This window comes from Toxorhynchites rutilus, chromosome 3, assembly GCF_029784135.1.
Source record: "Toxorhynchites rutilus septentrionalis strain SRP chromosome 3, ASM2978413v1, whole genome shotgun sequence".
Lineage (NCBI taxonomy): Eukaryota > Metazoa > Arthropoda > Insecta > Diptera > Culicidae > Toxorhynchites > Toxorhynchites rutilus.
The window spans coordinates 77,305,696-77,318,794 of NC_073746.1; the positions used below are offsets into that span (position 1 = coordinate 77,305,696).

A 13,099-nucleotide genomic window follows, 5' to 3' on the forward strand; every position below is an offset into this window, starting at 1 on the left:
GGGCTGCCATACAAATGAAACACCAATTTCTGCATTACTCAAGAATTATTCAAGCAAATGAAACGAAATATGACATGTGGAGGTTTTAGGGTGCAAAAAATGTTTTACGATGGTTAGATACTCCTCCCCCTTCTCATAGGGGGGGTTGTCATACAAATGAGAGACAAATTTCTGGATAACCCGAAAACTAATCAAGCAAATGGAGCCAAATTTGACATGCGAAGGTTTCAGAGGACACGAAACTTTTCTATGGTGAATAGACACTCTTCCCTCCTCTCTGAGAGAGGGGGACTGCCATACTAATGAAGCATAAATTTCTCCATAATTCAAGAACTAATAAAAAAAAACAGAACTAAATTTGGGTGTCTGTCTTTATTCTATCATATTTTCTGTATCAAACATTTATTCCATGTAACGGAGAAACATGTTATTTGCAAGTGGTTGAAAAACCTTGAACGAGAATGGTGTCTGAATATAATCTGATATTATAATGATGAGTTTTGGTAGAAGTACTAGGAATTTTATAGTAAAAGTAAACTCAACGGGGTCGATTAGAAGATCAATCAATGAACGGTTCTGCGATTGGACCCATTAACTTGCGCTTAGTAAGGAAACGTGAATGTTTGAAGGTCAAAAAACAAATTTTAGACGGGACGAAGTTTGCCGGGTCAGCTAGTTTTGAATAAAAAAGAAGAATTTCATTTTTGATTCATCCCCTTAAAGTCAGAAAACACCTTTCTCATATGAAAAAAATATTTTCATCCAGATTCTCTCAGAAGGTGATAGACGATCATATTTGATGAAAAAAATTCTCCTACGCATATGTTCGAATTTGAACAATGACAGAATTATAGAACTTTTTTTTGTTTCGGACTCTGTTGCCTCAAACTGGCTCTACTTTCAAAAGTACACTACGGAAGACAATTCTGTTGCTTTCATTTGAAAGATGAGTAAATTTAGCAAAGGATATAGTAGTGGAACATCTAAACTAGTGGATTTTAATAACTGTTCGGACGTTGTCTTGAACTAGATTTTTGAAGCAACTTTTTTTTTATCAGCAGCTCAAAACTGCAATGAATTTTATTTAATAATAACATTTTTTTTGTAACAAACTGTTACTCACATGAGTAGTTCTATGCTACAACTCCCTTTTTCTTCAACCAGCTAATTTCCGCCTAATATCCTCCTGTTTTCTATATTTAATTATCATATCATCAATACAATTTCAATGTTTAGCATTTCACTCATATTTACCCCAGATAAACAATTATTTTAACTTTAATTAATTTCACAATTTTCTATTTTTGTATACTCATCAACCTTATACTTTGCTTTTGTTTTTATTTTGTTGTCGATGACGTTTTTTTTGTGCGCCGGTTGTCGCGCTCACCGCTGGAGAGCGCTTGTATCATCTGACAGTGTTTCCGGCAGTGCCACAATAAAAAAAATTATACGTTATTATTATCTTATGCGTTGTTATTAATTTTATCCTAGAAATTTATATAAAACTAGATTGTTTCTATCAATTAAATTGAAGGTCTCTATTTGCTCTACAAATTGTTCTTTGACACATAATTTCTATCTTTCTTAATTTGGCTGCAGTATCGTTACATACAATTCCTGGGGAAAATTCAGTCAAATCAAAAAGAAGACTCTATGGTATCCAAAAATCAAATTAATTTCGCGAGAGAGTACCATTATGAGTAATGAGACACCGTTTAATGGCCATCAAAGCTAAAGTGTTCGGAATATGAGACAAAATGGTATATTTACAAAATATATTTTGATATACCAAACGATAGCCTAAAATAAAAAGGATAACAAAACAATAAAATCAATAATCAATATATTTTCAAGATGTGGTTTCTGTTAGTTTTCTTGAACATTTCAAAAAAATTAACTATAATTTTGGGGGTAATTTTCTCCGCTCGCCGCTAAGAACAATTAGCACCAGACTAGCCTCTGGTGGTGAATATTTACGCCGTGATCCACTATCGCTTGGCACACATTTCTGCGCCACGGTCCACGGTCGGTCAGTTCCCCCGGGGGGATTACGGTCGAGTCCACGTCGGGCCGAAAAATGCCGGCCGGCCGATTCGGCGGTAACCCTTCTCCCGTTTCGTGCACGTAATAATAATGGTTATAATAGGTTAGCGTATACAGTAATTACAGCGAAATTCTCTATAATTTACATTTCAACCTTAAGTGATGGTTATGTATAACAAAGAGCCAGAAACAAGTGGAAGGAAGAGAACTCCCGCAGAAACTGTAGCCCAGGCCGGGAAACGAGCAATCCCTTTTCTGGAGAGACAGAAAATAAACCCTCCTCCAGCCGACCATGGCAGCGAAAGAGAGGAAATACATAAATACTAAATCGATTCGAACTCTGGATTCCTTCGTTGTTTTTTTCCTACTCACTTGCGTTGCTCCCTCCACTGGTCAGGAATACTGGAAAACGGTTTGACGCCTTTCCCCCTCCTCGTGATTGGAGGTGCTATTTTTCCGCGGTGCTTATCAGACCGCACTTATCTGCATCAGCCGCCGCTGATTCGTGAAATGTTGTTGCATCCTTCGGGAATTTCGCACATCGTATTGCACACCATGGCAGCAGCCTCACGGCATCGAATCACTCTGAAGAAAGCACCAAATTTCGAAGAAAGGATCGTACACAACCCCACTCCGCATCCGTTCCTCCGGTTTCGTACCGTGAGGTGGTAAGGTTCATGAGTTATTTAGTTGGTTTCACCTTCCAAACAAGACGGACAGAAAAAGAGCTAAGCGTATATTTAGCGCTTGAAATTAAATTATATGGCTCACGTGAACATAAAATTACAGACCATCCACAACGAAGATGATGAGCGGAGGGAGGGAAATATCCCGTGGCAAACGAATCGAAACACAGATAAGCTTCAAATTAATGTGATGTGTTGAGAATGCGATCTATTTAAACAGTGCCTTATATTTCCAACTCATTTAAATTGTCTATCTGGACAAAGTTCAATATCTTATTTTCAGAGCCGAAGAGTACTCATTTTAGTTTTTTTCTTCTTTCCATTGCAGATCTCTTGGAACCCTGACCGGCACACTCGTTTGAAGGTAACTAACCTTACAAAGAGATTTAACTTTGAGCTCCACTAATTAAGTCGATCCACTCCCACTAATGGTGGTACCTTAATCATCCCCAACAACCGGAGAGCGCTCGGGAACTGTAGTAATATCTCAACTTGGACAGCACAAGTAGTGCGCAGCAAGCAAGCAAACAAGAAAAAAAGCCAACCAACTCATCCTAGAGGGTGGTCGGTGGTAATTGGAGGGAAAGGACAGACACTAATCACTGAAGATAATGGGCCCTAATTGGGAATACCGCCTCGTTGCCCCCCTCTGGCCCCAGGACCGCTCATGCTCACGCCCCTCGAGTGTGATTAACAATTAATCTTATTTTGCTAATGAATGATTGACTGTATTGTGAATGCTCGTACACTCGTACAACATTGTCTGGATTCACTCCGGAGTGTGCTTGCTCTCGATGGTTCTCTCACGGTCCGTGGTCTGCTGAGGGGATGGTTTTTTTAATGCCCCTTTGTGCCGTTTTCTCGACTCGTCGTTGACGATGTCGTTCTTACGGGGTGGAGTTGGCCGATGATTGGAGCTTTTGTTGTTTCTTTTGACTGCGGTGCTTGTTGCTCCGCTCTAGTCGATCAGCTCAAGTGTTCATCGGGCAAGGAGACGGAGGGCTAATAAAATCGGGTGTATCATGGGACGGAGGAACTGTAAACGTCCATTACGAGAGTTATGGAAAACCCAATGTTAAACTTTATTGGTATTGTTCATAACTAATGACAATAACAATACTCATCAATTTTTAAACCTGCACGGTATGGAAACTCACCCTGATTCTCGAGGCAATGCGAAATTAATCAATAACAGCAAACCATTTTGTAATAAACAGAAATATAATTTTATGTAACATCCACTCGTCAGTAGTTCGAAAAAAAAGAATATTTCAGAAAATATTTCAGAATTTTAAATTGGGCAATTACTAAGAAAACAAAACAATAAAACATAAAAATGAATGATCCCGTAAAATGGATTACACAAAGCATTTACGAAGTGAGGCGACAAAGACCACACGAGGAGGAAACAATTTTTAGATTCCAAAAATATTTCAATTTTTCTCGGCGTAAAATTTTCGTATGGGCGAAGACGAACACAACAAAATAAAGACAGCTCAGAAGATTTGTTCACGAGTTTTGCGGCGATTCGTTTCCATTTATTATTATTTTATTATTTTACAATTATTTTTTTATTATTCATTGTTATTTTACAACGATTTGTTTGCTGTTCGGCAAAGGGCAAGTATTCATTCGATAGAACTCTACAAAACTATGTTAATTGTATTTTTGAGTTATTTAATTCTTTATAGTTTTGAAGCCTAGAAATGGAATACTCAGGAAATCAACATTTTTGACACCTGCTCTTTTTTGTTTCTTATTGAGATCGAAAAGCTGCCGAAGCAGCCCAGCACATTTGTGACGACGATGCAGAAGGTGTCATAGACGACCCTATAGCACGGAAATGGTTTACAAAGTTAAAAAATGGCGACTTTGACATCGATGACACGCCCCTTCTGAATTCGATGAAGATCGTCTCAAATCACTTTGAAGGAGAACAGTCGTGAATTGGCGGAAAAAAAGAAAATTAGCCATAATAAAATAACAACATTTTTCTGGTTGGAAATGAGAACTGTCATAAAACCCAACATGAAGAATCTCTCCGGACCGCACTTGTATGATGTGCAATCATTCATTCATTGTATATGTATTTTGGAGCGATTCACGTTTACGATAAACAGTCAACATTTCCTAATGTTTGAATTTGAAGTGAAAGAATGACACTTTATCAAATTAGCACGCCTAAAGGCTGTTGCAAATTATTATATTTTGAATGAAAATAATTGCTTCATTTTATTCAATGCTAACTCTTACTTAACAATTTGTCTATAAATTGCCTGAAATTTCCACATAAAAAAAAACACTTCTATACAAAAAAAAATATTTTACCGATACAGTTTTTGCTTGATACTTGTCACCATTTGCAAAAAACGTGCTTCTTAATTATGTAGAATACATATTCGATTCTGAAAACTATGTTTAATTTTTTTCTCAAAAATGCGTTTATTCCGCCTGATAGTGTTGCGAGTTCTTCTTTTCTCTCACTCCAGAATCTTGCTTCAAGGATGGCATTCACATACTGCATATTTTATATGAATGATATTTTAGTGTATATAATCCAAGAGCCGCATAAGTATATGTAATTCAGAATATAGTATATGTAATAGGTAAAGTATGGCGTTCCTGCATAATCTTTTTCAATTGATCTCGATGCTGAGTTCATTCATTAGTCTCGAATCACAGGAAATCTTCCAAGTCTAACGCATTCGGAAGAATAGTCGATTCTGATGAATAAATGAATCGGCAGGAATCAGTGATAGTGACCGCGTTACGCAATTCACCTGGAAAACCTTTCATGGATTGCACTTACATCTGCGACTCACTTCATAAACGAAACGAAAATGCCGTAATGAAAATGGATAATTTACAGCAATGTTGAGCGGCAAATGAACCACCATTAACTAACCAAAATCTCTCTTGTCACGTGTCATGAATGTCATAATCTGATGGGATTGGGAAGAAATTCTATATTATTTTCATCTACCAAGTAACTAGTCGATAAATTACCACAAGTACCGCTCGTAACTGGACAAATTAAAGGCAGCGATCCGGAACAAACTTCCACAATTGTGATAGTGATAGGTAGTAATATGCAGTTTTGTCATATTTTTATCTGTACTAGAAGGGTTAAAAATCTTTCTCGTCTGTACTTTTTTTTTCCAGAAATCTGTACCATCAAAAATGATCGTTGTAGAGGGAAATCTATTAGCATAAAAAAATGTTATTTATTTACTACAATTACTACATTTACATTTGCAAGTCATTCGTGTGTTTGATGATACCTATACATGGTTTTTCTGAATCTAGATTGCATATTATCATTAATAAAAAATTTCGAGCTGCCGCCACGATGTTTAATCAAATAATTTGATCTCAAAATAGCGTTCATCGTTTCGTTTCTGAGCCGACTTCGAAGCTTATTATTGTTCTGATTATATTCAGGAGTGAGGCATAAAGTTCGAGCGAACCGTCAATTCTTTTTAGGCATACAATTTAACAAAACGTTTCTGAGATTTAAATTGCCGCAGCCTTGAGCGACGGATCATAAAAAAACGAATGTTTTTTCTCATTTGCTTGATCAGCTCCACGAAAAACTACGAAAAATATCCTTAAAAATGATCTACTTTTCGCTGTACATTGTTCTGATAGTTTCTTCTGTTGCCATTCCAACGTAAAAATCCTTACCGCATTTCAATTGATCTTCAAATTTAATAGCATTGGACATTGAAACAACGTAAAATCAACGATTGATCAAATAAAACTATTTCAGCTCTTCATGTAGCATCAGGAATTCAGGTTTAAGCCTAGAGCAAACGATTGAATCTGTTGATCTGGGGTAAAACATACTCAAAAAAAGCAACAGAGGCTTTTTCATTAAACGTTTGGAGGCAGTCAATATTCTGCAAGTAGACTGATTTTTGTCACATAAAAATGATAAAAATGATTCCCAAAAATGGGCCCGAACTTCTTATAAGCATATGAGCTATCCGGATTTTTTCCTGATTTTTATTTTCATTATTCCTGAAAATTACAGTTGGCAACCCTGACTGGGATCATAAAACGATTTTCAATCACCTTCATTCAATGGGATTTACTGAAAAATTGGGGGCTGGCTGTCTCACGAGCTCAACAGAAAAACCAAAAAATTTCGATTCTCAGCATCTCGCCCGCAAAACGCGGTCATAAACAGCGCTTTTTGTACCGAATCGTCACTGAAGATGAGAAATGGCGCCTATACATCAATATGAAGCAAATAAATGAATGGGTAAATATGTATTTGGAGGGGATGGTGCACTGGGAAATGCTCGAAAAGAATGTCACGGTCAACAAGGAGCTTTACATTGCCCAGCTACTCCGCGTAAATGAGGCTCTTTGACTGAAATGACCTGATCGACATGGTCAAACCAACAAATTGGTCGAGAGGTTTATTAACTTATTAATTTAATTATTTGTATTTGTTCAAATAAAAGTCTTCGGGTTAAACGCTACGAACTTTTTGCCCAACCCAAAAGATAAAGATTGAAAAGTGGATTTGTGGGTTTCAAAATGCGTTATAATCATGATATGACTATTGTTTCAGTCTTAATTCCTACCGTAGGCAGTTGCTCGAACACGGGAACACGGTCTATCATATTTTACACGAGCCTTGTTCCCAATTCCCGAATTCCGAATCTTCTTGGGAATCGCTGTAATCATATTTTAGGTGTACCATTATATGGTAGATTACGAGTAGTAGCTGTTTGTCAAGTTTGGTCAGAATGGGTAATCATCATCTGCTCCAGAAAAGGCAGCAGTCTTTTTCGTAGGTAAATTTTCTTGTTTATGGCTCCAGAACAACGAAAGCTTCCCTTTTCATTCCATATCTGCTGAATAGTTGTCAGAAAAGGATCTTTTTGGAGAATTACCATTTGTTTTTGTTTTTTTATTGTTCTTGGGAACTCTTCCGGTACAAAACCTTTCTTCGTCCATAACTACGCAATCAAATTTTGTTAATGAGTTTTCTTTCGTGCTTCCATACCTCCGAATACTGCTGTGCATACCAGAACAATCCGGGCCTTAAAGCCTTATAATCTAGTCCTCTTTTTCACATTTTAGACGTAGGATTACGAAACATTTGGGTTTCCTCGAAGACAGCTTCAGGTTCTACTTGAGAAGAAAAGGAATAACTACTTTCAATGATCCCCGAAAACACCGTGTTAATTGGGTAATTTGGCATCAATACAGAACTTCCGGAAAGTGATGGCATGGTTTAATGAATAAGGGCTTCAGATTCTGGACTGGTCAGCTTGTTTACCAGATCAAAACCCTATCAATAATTTATGAAGAGTGATCGTACGAATAGTAGATGCAGCTTACAAGCAATATGAGTGATTTGAAGAGCTTAAACGAGCAGCAGCCCCATAACATGGCGCAACTTGGTCGAAACCACTCCGAATGGATTATTTGAACTGATTGAGAACTAAGGATGATCTACGAATTAGAAACTTATTGTAATTCATGTGAAATTGACATTAATTTTGTGAAGGAGTGAGAGTTTTTCCATCTGGTTCTATAGTTATGAAACACTGGGCTCCCATACAAATGAAACACAAATTTCTGCATCACTCGAGAACAAATCAAGCAAACAAAACCAAATTTGGCATGTGGAGGTTTTAGGGATCAATAATGTTTCTATGGTGGTTCGAGACTTCTCCTCCTCTCTTAGGGTGGGCTGTCATGCAAACGAAACAACAAACGAAAAACAAATTTCTGCTTAACTCGAAAACTAATCAAGCAAATGGAGCCAAATTTGGCATGTGAAGATTTTAGGGGACACGAAACGTTTCCGTGGTGAATAGATACTCGTCCCCCCTCTCTAAGGGGAGAAGAGGAGAGGGGTCTGTCTTTATTCTGTCATATTTTCGGTATCAAACATTTATTCCATGTAACGGAGAAACAAAAATCTTGAACGAGAATTGTGCCTGAAAATAATCTGATATTATAATGATGAGTTTTGGTAGAAGTACTAAGAATTTGATAGTAAAAGGTGAATTCAACGGGGTCGATTAGAAGATCAATCAATGAACGGTTCTGCGATTGGACTCATGAAATTGTGCTTAGTAAGAAAACGTTTTGTTAACAAAAAAAAACAAATTTTGAGCGGGACGAAGTTTGCCGGGTTAGCTAGTATTATATATTTTATTACTGATTTGATTGTTTCATTGTTTACTTGAAAATTTAAATGCAGAAATTTAAGTAATTACAACCAAATTGCTTTTCTACGTTCATCGCAGTGCAGTGAACAGAGAAAAGTAAATGGTGTAGTGTATCTGTGCTTAATAGCAATAGTGTTGCCAAACGCAATAGTAAATTGCCATAAAGCTTTAAATTGCAGCAAAAGGTTGCTCAGCGAATGTTGACTGCTATTCGGTCTCTTTCCTGACCAACCGTCATCCAGTGCAGATGAATAAAAGTGTTACGTGGAATAATAATAAATTGAATTAAACGATTAACTCTATAAAGTCTCGCGTGCGTTGTTATTACTTCATCCTGTCAGTTCAAGTTGGCGACGAGGATTAAACTTGATTAGTCTAGTGTCAAGTCGTTAGTGGACGGCGCCAGTGGTTGTATGGTTAGCGTAACAGCCTCACAATCCGATCGGCCTGGGTTCAATCCCAGCTGGCGTCGTTGGGATTTTCTGAGGCGAAAAATCTCTGGTTACGTCTTCCTTCGGAGCGGAAGTAAAAGAAGTTGGCCCGGCTCATGAGTTGTTGAGTCTGATAGGTAGGAACAGGTGGAGTCGCCTCCCTGATGTCGGTGATTGGCACTAAAGTGGCGGAAATAGGCCGACGAAAAATAAGCGAAGATAAAAAAAAAAAAAAGTCGTTAGTCAAAGTGAACGTCGCGAAAGTCAAACGGTCGGTAACACGTGTTGGAGAACATAACCTCAGTTCACTAAACAACTATGTCTACTGGTGAAGGTAGTGGCAGAGTCAAGATGGAGGCGAACGCTGTAGTTCCCATTGTTCGTGCTGGCATGTTTGGCCAGATCGAACATTTTGTCGTTGGTGAAAATTTTGAGGAGTACATTAACCGTCTGGAAATGTTTTTCCTCGTTAACGACATGCCGGACAACAAAAAAGTAACAGTCGCTGGACCAAGTTTATATACAATCGCTGCCAGATTGTGTGCTCCGGATGATCCACGTGCGAAAGCGTACAACGATCTCGTCCGTCTCCTCAAGGAACATTTGGATCCTACCACGAATGTCATCGCAGAGAGATACAAATTCCGTAAATGTGAACAGCCCGCCTCGCAGAGCATAACCGATTTTATTATCAGCCTAAAAGCCACCGCCCAAGCCTGCAAGTTTGAAGCGTTCTTGTCGGATTCACTGCGCGATCAGTTTGTCGCAGGCATCCGGGATCAAAGTCTCCGGAAAAAAGTTACTAACTGAACCGGACCTAACGTTCGACAAAGCGTGTTCGCTAGCTCGAAGCTGGGAAGCAGCCCTGAGTCAAAACAAGGAGATGTCGAACCAGTTGCAGCAGAAAATTGGTTCATTTCGAAATGAGGTTAATATTCAGCAGAAGTCCAACGTAAAGCGGAGTGAGCCAGGAAGGGAAGACATAAAACCGAATTGGCCGAGCAGACAAACTTCAAAGCCATGCTATCGATGCAGTCGTCTGCATAACCCGAACACGTGCCCAGCGAGAAACTGGACATGTTACTCGTGTGGTTAGGAAGGCCACGTGTCAACATGCTGTAGGACGAAAATCAAACAACCGAAGGAATCCGGAGGAAGTAATCGCGTCGCGGAGATGGCGGAAGCTGAGGAAGTCCTGCGTCTGAACATCCTTAGTGGTCCTATGGATTCGGTAAAGTAAAAGTGTCTTTAATCGAAAAGTCGTGAAGTCAAAAAATTCAGAAAAGTCAAAAAGGTTCGAAATCAAAAAAATCGAAAAGTAAAAATTTGGGAAAATCGAAAAGTTGTAAAAGTCGAAAAGATGCAGAAGTCGGAAAGTTTAAAAAAGTCAAAAAGTCAAAATGTCGAAAATTCGAAAATGTCAAATAATCAAAAAAGTAAAATAAGTGAAAAGTCGAAAAATTCGAAAATTTACAAAAGTTGAAAGTCAGAAAATCAAAAGTTTGTGTATCTATACTATAGAAGATAAGAAAAATTTGAGAATCGATTGTATGTAGATGAAACTTCAAGCCAGGAGAGATGTAGTGTATCTGTGCTTAATAGCAATAGTGTTGCCAAACGCAATAGTAAATTGTGAGAGTAGTTGCCATAAAGCTTTAAATTACAGCAGAACGGTTGCTCAGCGAATGTTGACTGCTATTCGGTCTCTTTCCTGACCGACCGTCATCCAGTGCAGATGAATAAAAGTGTTACGTGGAATAATAATAAATTTAATTAAACGATTAACTCTATAAAATCTCGCGTGCGTTGTTATTACTTCATCCTGTCAGTTCAAATGGAAGGCATGTTTGGACTCTTCGAAGAATGTGATTCAAATGTAGATTTATAACTGCGTCTGTTATGCGGACAAACAGTGATTTTTCGAAAACTTGTTTTCAAAATTGCTCAAATGTTTTCGAACAAAAAATTTTTGTTCGCATGTTGAGCATACGTATTATATTGTGTAGAATGCGAAACAGCGAAAATATCGATTTTGTTCATTTTGTCGTTTACGTCTCCTATACAAACATGGGCAGTTCGATCATGTTTGTGAATAAAATGTCTAATTATGTTTTATGACTGTTTTGTACTTGTTTAAACCCGAGAAGAGCAATTTCGTCGAAAATGAATTGTAGAGTATCATTTTCTCCGATGACTGGAAGTAGAATGGATTCATTTTCGTTGTCAATTCAAAAGTTTGCTTTGTTTTGACTGGAGTCGCCATATATGTGCATATTTGCTTGTGGTTCTAATTTTGACATTAGACTTTGTCCAGTCCGAAAAAATAATTCGGAATATTTATTTATTTTGTAATTAAAATATGTTGCTGTAGGCCACCCTGTTTATAATCCGGTGTGGAAAAAATTATTCGATGCCGTATTCGCAATCTACAATTACTCCTCTCAATTTGAATAACTGCAACAGAGTTTAGTATGGATCAAATGTTTTAAGGTCAACTGTTCACGTCTTACCATTTATCGTCAGGTACTGAATCATGAATATGATATAATTTTGTAGAAATTCAGTTGAATGAAATTCCACGCTCTCTCTAGGTCCCTCCGTCCGCAACAAAACCAAACGAAAAAGGCCAGCTCATGGCTCGTTAGGCCTTCCACACTCCACCGTATGGATCCACACACGCCGAAAAGTGATAAATCATCCTAAATAATAATAACGATAATTCTCAGCGTTTTGTCGATCGTTCAGGGATAAAATTGTACTGCCCCACACTCTCCCGGCCTGTTTTGGCCAAACCCGTCTGACGAATGTGTGTGGAATCGAGAGAAACCGGAAAGAAAATTGAATGAACGCAAGCGAAATTGAGATACTATCACGTCATGTTATTACCTCCGCCCCATCTCCTATTTCTAGCATTCGTGGGAGAACTACACTTAAATCCCGTGGCGCCTCCGATTTATCCCCTGCTGACTGCCCGCACCCACCGGCGCCTCACAACCCCAACGAGAAACAATTATGAGCGATAATCAGTGGATTAACAATTTGGCTCGTTTTTCTAATCATCCCAACCTACTTTCTCCGAACTCGAACGGAGCATACGTTCGAATGTATGTATTCCGGAAACGCGTGGCGAACTATCACTTAGAGAGCAGCAGAAGATCATCGTCGCTCTTCGTGCTCCCTGCTCCACAGTCCGGCCAGCCAGCTTGATGACTAAACTTAATTATCGGTGACTGGTCATAAGTCGAGGGAGATCTGCACGCTCTGGCGAAGCAAATCGTTTTAAACTTTTCGCAAACGTCAAATCATCGCGCTGCGCCATACGATAGTGTCGTTAGTCATCATCATCATCAGCTTGTTTGATAACGACGACCGATGCTTCTCGTCCTGACGGAATTGGCTAGTCATGGTTTTGGTGACTTCGGAGGTGACATCATTCTGCTTGTGCATTACTGAATTTCGCCGCGCTGAATGCGTTGTGATGAATATTGGTTGTGTCCGTTTGCACTATTTAAGAATGTTCTTGTGTATGAGGCATTCAGAAGAGCAGCCATCCGATTCACAATCTATTCTTGGAAAAACCCCTTCGTCTGCGATGACAACGGGTTTGTGTATTAACAAGGCACCTAATGCTCGAATAAGCTATTTATGCATTAGTTCCACTGATTTGCCCAATCATATCACGACCATCTCGATCACTTTCAATAATGAACGGAACGAAGACTGCCCCTAATGAAGATGATAC

At 38.5% G+C, this 13,099-nt stretch overlaps 1 protein-coding gene across 6 annotated transcripts in view; it reads left to right on the top strand.

Moving 5' to 3' along the window:
• LOC129775022 (LIM domain transcription factor LMO4) overlaps positions 1 to 13,099 on the top strand; it is a 967,612-nt gene that overhangs the window by 361,585 nt on the left and 592,928 nt on the right. For all 6 annotated transcript variants that reach the window (XM_055779176.1, XM_055779177.1, XM_055779181.1 and 3 more), the window contains one exon: positions 3,061 to 3,096. The gene's annotated coding sequence lies outside the window, so the exon portion shown is untranslated. The remainder of the gene's footprint in view (positions 1 to 3,060; positions 3,097 to 13,099) is intronic.